General features: G+C 39.6%; 1 long non-coding RNA gene across 4 annotated transcripts in view; it reads left to right on the forward strand.

Moving 5' to 3' along the window:
- Nucleotides 1-6356, forward strand: part of LOC309605920 — a 98560-nt gene that overhangs the window by 3948 nt on the left and 88256 nt on the right. For 2 of the 4 annotated variants that reach the window (XR_014231572.1, XR_014231573.1), the window contains exon 2: nt 3035-3146. This is a non-coding gene — a long non-coding RNA (uncharacterized lncRNA). Of the gene's footprint in view, nt 1-6; nt 132-2302; nt 2374-3034; nt 3147-6356 lie in introns of those variants that run through there. The other 2 variants (XR_014231575.1, XR_014231574.1) reach the window with 2 other exon arrangements.

Below are 6356 nucleotides of genomic sequence, written 5' to 3' on the forward strand. Positions count from 1 at the left end.
GCTCGGCGAGGGAAGAGCGGGGAGGCGCCCGCGAGTTACGTGATGAAACCCGCCCGGCGGGCGCAACAGGAGGCTCCCCCGCGGGGGGCAGTGCGCGGCCCGCCGCGTCACGTGATGCTCCCTGCCAACAGGTCGCCCGAGGCTGGGCTCGCTGGGGTCACGGGGGGGGGGGGCGAGGGGGGGCGGGGCGAGGGACGTATGGCTTCACCCCTCTCTCTCGACAAGGGTGTCCTAGTGTCTGTGGTTGAAACCAACGGCTTCCCGAAGAGGAGGTGCAGCTACCTTCACAGCTCCCCCTGAGCAAGCGGGTGTCAGAGCTGCTTGGGCTTTCCTAGCAGAATCAAGAATGTGTTTAGGGAGGCCCCCAAAACCGTCCTCCTGGCTTTAATGAAAAGGAAAAGGCTTCCGTCGGCCCATTTTCGGAGGCTGTCAGCAGTCCTCTCCCTACAGTGGGTATTGAAGCTCTCCCTGCTTACTTACCCCAGAAGGCTTGGGGTTTTTTTCCCCTTTTCTTGAGAGGCTTGGAAATGTCACCTGTTTTTATCTCTTCCCTGAAAACTTGACACATTGCTGCCAGTCTAAATTTGGATACTAATGGGCCAGTATGTTTTCTCTAGGGTGTCAAATAGGACAGGAAACACATAGCTTCACTGGAATTTGAAAAGGGAAGTAGTACGATGATGTCAACAGAGATTAGCTGACCCTACAAGGCTGACTGCTGTGGTGATTAAAGGTCCAGACCATAGAAGGAAGTGAGAGGGTAGTAAGTGGAGAAGTCCCATTCAGAGAATCCAGACCACTACCTGCCATCTCCTCTGGTTTAGTCTTTGTTCTCTTTGGCCTCTTTTTCTCTTGAGTAAGCCAGATTTTCAGGGAAAGAAGACCCTTGAAACTGTCCTGTGGGCATTTTAGAGGAATTATTATATCCTGTGAATCTGTTCTATGAGATCCAGATCTATTTCACAAAGTCTTTTAAAATGTTAAAATGCCTCACTTTCAACACAAGTTTAAGGATAAATTTTAAAATCTCCATGAATGTTAAATTACCATGATAGTCCTATGTAATCTTGCTAGTTTCAAATGAAATGCTAACATACTCAGAAAGTCTGTGTACACCATCTGCCAGCGAAGTCCAAAATACTGTGCTTCAATCTGGTGACTCTCAAAAGATGCAAAGCTAATGGTTAACATTTTGTGTATCATCATGAATTTTATGGTCCCCTCCCATTCCCTTTCCCCCCTTTTTTTTCACTATGGCTGGTGAAAATTTGCAACACCATGCTTCTGCCAAGAACATAAAGTGCTTAAACCAGCAGGCTTCATCTTTGTCAAGCCAGCCCCAAATTTCTCAAAACTGTAATGACTTCCTTCAGTGCATCTGCAATCCATCTGCAGTTTGGTGCCCAGTTTGCTGCCCCGTGTCCATTGGGCCGTGGAGTTACCCAATTCTTAAGACATCCTTACTATTCTTCTGTGGGTTCCACTTAATAAGTTACCGGGTGGCCTGAGCCTCTGCATTAGTAGACCCCTGCTGAGGTCAACAGGAGCTAAATCAGTAGCTAAATATTTCATCTTTAGGGAAAATGTAAAAGTTATTCCTAAACACACAGAAGGCAACGTGTATTTTTTGCACTAGGAAGGTATTTCACCATTACTTTTACCAAAGAGATTCTTACAAACCACCATTATTCAAATAACTGTAGACATGTTCACCTTATAAATAAACTAGCTTCTGTTAGAAATACAACTGTACTTTTTTTCAAGGGTATATTTTAGAGGTTTCTAAATATGTAAACAATTAGTGTCAATTAATTGTTAGGGTCCCCTAAATTAAAAAGTACATTGTAGAGAGGTGTGAGGTACAGGGGAGGGAACAACCGTTTTTTGAATGCTTTCTATGTACTAGGAACACTACATGAATTTTTTCATTTAGTTCTCATTACTATAACTCTAAAAAGTATTGTGCCACTTAATACAGGGAAGAAAAAAGTCTTAGAGGTTAAATGCTTGTATAATTTTTCTCTATTGCTTAAAAAAAAAAATTTAAGTCTTAGAAGTCCCAGAATCCCACAAATACTCAAGTGATGGAAGCAAGATTTAAAAACTCATCGTCTTTCCATTACTTTATCTAGATTCTTTAGGCAAGACTTGAAGCAACTACCATATATATTAAATTCATTCAACAAATACTTCTTGCCTGCATACCCTGTGCTAGGCATTGCTAGGTGCTAAGATATAATAATGTGTGAGGCAAACATGGTCTCTGTTCTCAGAGTTCTTACACTATTTTAAATGGCAACAGAGGAGAAAAATAAGTGGGGAGAAGAAAATATGCTGCACCTGAAGAATCTTTATGATGTCTGTAACTTTAAGGTAAGAAAGTGAGGGAGAAAAAGAATATGGAAGAGGGGATTGATCAGAATATTTACCCTTTATTATTTCAGTTAAGCCCATTCCCAAATCCAAAGAGTCTACCAGTTCCCTATTCCCACTCTTCTTAGACATTAGGGTATAAACTTTTGACATTCTGTTAGCTAAGCTGACATGAACACCTTGGCAACCCCTTCATCCCTCACCTTTCAATGTTTATGTTTCCTGATGCTTCCAAATCAGTTAGGTAAGGACTTTTCTTTGAATGTAGCTGAGTTCTCTTGGTAGAACCTCCAAGCAAGGACTTCACTTCCTTATTCAGACTCTCAGCATACACCCTTGTGATAATAATAATTACATGTAACTGTGTTGATTACTTACCCTATGCTAAGCACATTACATGCATTATCTCAGTTAAACCCTAAGACCACCTCATGACCTGAAGTGGCAGAGGCACCTCTGAATTCCCCAAAGTCTGTTTCCTTTTCTCCTGAGCACACATACTATGTTTCCCAGCCTCTCTTGTAATTAGTTGGGGTCATGTGACTGACAATACACAATGGACTGTGGACAGAAACAATGAAAGCCATTTAAGTTTTGGCCCACAAAACCTCTAAAACCTCCTACACATGCGCCATATTCTCTTTCTTTCCCTACCTACCAGCTGAATGAAGATTTCAAAGAATCTAGAGGAAGTCAAAACTGCAAAATAGAAGAAGCATGGGGCCCCAAATTAGTCCTTGAAGGAATCCTGCCCCAGAGAACTGCATGACCAGGTACACCTGTATTGGATTTTACTTGTTTTATTAAATTATGCCTCTAAAATTTTAATGCTGTGTGTTATAGTAGTAATTAGCTACCCTACCTAATACCCTTCTTTTCTCTCCATTTTACTGATGAAGAAATTGAGGCTTAGGAAAAGTTAAGCAACTTGCTTAAATTTACTCAGCTATTAGGTAGGGGAGCAAGGATTAGACCTCAGGTCTGTCTGACTTTAGAGCTTGGGCTCTCACTGCGTGAGATTCTCATGATACTATTTTATGTACTTCTAAAAACTTTATTAAAATTTTAGTACACACTGCTTCACCTAGCATGCAGAAAAGACAGAAATCAGGGTGACCACCAGGTTCTCTCACATATGTGAGACTGTCTTACTATCTTTAACTCATTCCTGCCACATTTTCCTTTCTTCCAGGTATATTAATTCTATAATTTCAATGTGACTTTCAATGTATTTGGGCCTTTTATACCTCTTGAAAGATGACATGTGGACTAGCTCTTAAATATAATCCTTCTCTTAAAAGGAAAGACTAACCAAACCTTGACCCTGAATCATCATCAAAAACTCTTTAATTATGAAGCAGATTAAAAATAGGATACCTGTGCTGTTAAGGTACCTGGGGTCCATTCTTCTCTGTAATATAAAGAGGCTGAATCAAGTAAAAATGTATTAGAGCATGCAACACTGAACTAAAAGATCAGAGTTTCAATGTTAATGGTAAAATTAGGATATTAAATTTTGACCAGTAAGTATCACTAAAATTAAGGAGATTTATTCATTCATTTGAGGCAATGGGAGAAATACCAGTTTGGAGTCAGACACACTTAGGTTCAAAACTCTGGGCAAGTTATTCAGTTTCGTCATTTGTAAAACAGGAGTAGTAGCATATATCTTACAGGTTTCTTGTCAGGATTAAGATAATGTACATTTGTAGCCTTTTTTTAGATTCCACGTATAAGCGATATCATATGATATTTGTCTTTGTCTTACTTCACTCAGTATGACAATCTCTAGGTCCATACATGTTGTTGCTAATGGCATTATTTCATCCTTTATTATGGCTGAGTAATATTCCATTGTATATATGTACAAATGAACTTATCTACAAAATGGAAATAGAGTTACAGATGTAGAAAATAAACTTATGGTTACTGGGGGTAAGGAGTGGGGGAGGGATAGATTGGAAGATTGGGGTTGACACATACACACTACTATATATAAAATAGATAACTAATAAGGACCTACTGTATAGCACAGGGAACTCTACTCAATACTCTGTAATGGCCTATATGGGAAAAGAATCTACAAAAGAGTGGATATATGTATATGTATAACTGATTCACTGTGCTGTACACCTGAAACTAAAACAACATTGTAAATCAACTATACCCCAATAAAAATTTAAAAAAATAAAATAATGTGTATAAAAAACTAGTACAGTGCTTGACACACAGTTGTCACTCAATGAATAAAATCATTCAACAAACATTTGCTCAGAATTTACTATGGGCAAAGCCCTCTACTAGAGTCTCAGGATACAGACATAGATTAGACAAAATGTTAATGCAATGTACAATTGACCCTTGAACAACAATGGATTTCAACTGCACAGGTCCACTTGTACTTAGATTTTTTTCAATAAATACGTACTATACTGCTACATGATCCCTGGTGGTTGAATCTGCAGATGCAGAGGTCGGACTGTAAAGTTATACATGGATTTTCAACTTGACAGTGGGGTGGGAAATGGGGGGTAACTCTTGCCTTGTTCAAGGGTCAACTGTATTAAGTAATATGATAGAGGTATGCCTAGAGTGCTATTAGAACAAAGAGAGATGACACCTAGTTCTTCCTGATGGGATCAACGAAGGTTTATCAGGGACAGTGACACATAAACAGACTCTTGAAGGATGATTAGGAATTGTGAAGGAATCAAGGAGAAGTTATTGCAGGCAGAGGAAAACCACGTCTGCAAAAGAAGGAGCCATTTGGGGACTGCAAATTGTTATATATGGCTGAAACGTAGTGTATGTGAGGTTTTTATTTATTCAGTCAATCAGCGAGTAGTCATTGAGCACCTACATATGCTGAATAGTGTTCTAGGTCCAGAAAACACATCAGTGAACAAAATAAAAAAGTTTTCTGCCTTCTTGAATAGTGTGTATATTCAAGTGAGGCATATAACAGATAAATATGAAACAGATGCAGGGAGAGAAGAGTGCTATGAAGAAAAATTAAGCAAGGTAAAAGAATCGAGAGCACTTTAAATTCGATGACAAGGGAAAGCCTTTCTAAGAAGGTGACGTGTGACTTGAGTGGATTGTGGGAGTCAGCGGTGCAAATATTGGGGAGATCATTTTGCATAAAGGGAACAATGAGTACAATGTCTCTCAGACAGGAACAAGATTAACTTGTTTGTGGAACAGTAAGGACAGTGTGGCCACCAAAGAGAGAGTGAAGAAGAGAAAAAGATTTAGGAAATGATCCCAGAGATATGACTAGATTATGAAGGGCTTTATAAGGCATGTTGAGGAATCTAGGTAACATCTAGAGGTAGATGTCCCATGAGAAGAGACAGCCCTAGGTCCTTGGAACAACTAAAGACTGCATGAAGTAGGCTGTTTCCAACCAAGTCAGCTGGAACAAGACCCCATTTGTTGCCATGTTCTTCTTTGTACCTGTATCCCCTTGGGTTTGCATCTTTATCTTCTCAGCTATTTTCTTCCCCCACTTCAGGATTAAGGTCCTAGATAGCTAATGGACATCTGCGTCCTTTACTCATGGTATCCCCGAGACCTGTATTCCTCATACACTAGTAAGGTTGAATAAACCCTACCCAAATTAAAGGGAAAAAAAAACTTGATTATGTAAGGAAAGTCCAAATAGATTGTCACATGCTTTCATTGTTCAGTTTTCAAAATCTAAGAATATGGCTTTCAAATGCCTTTCAGACGCTAATAATTTTTGTCTTAGTGTCTGTCTGCATAGCAGTTACCAGGTATATGATCCTCAGAGTCTTAAATGCTGCTGCACAGCCACTGCTAACACTAGATGATTTACAAATGATCATCCAACAAAAAGAACAAGAAAGCCTGATACTTATAGAGGTCAATATGACTACCATGAAAAATTCAATACGTAATTGCAACTTACTAAATAGCAGTGCAGATCTGGATTGATCACCTCCCCAGAAAAATAATAGTCT

The sequence above is a fragment of the Balaenoptera borealis genome (assembly GCF_965194805.1).
Source record: "Balaenoptera borealis genome assembly, chromosome: 11".
Classification (NCBI taxonomy): domain Eukaryota; kingdom Metazoa; phylum Chordata; class Mammalia; order Artiodactyla; family Balaenopteridae; genus Balaenoptera; species Balaenoptera borealis.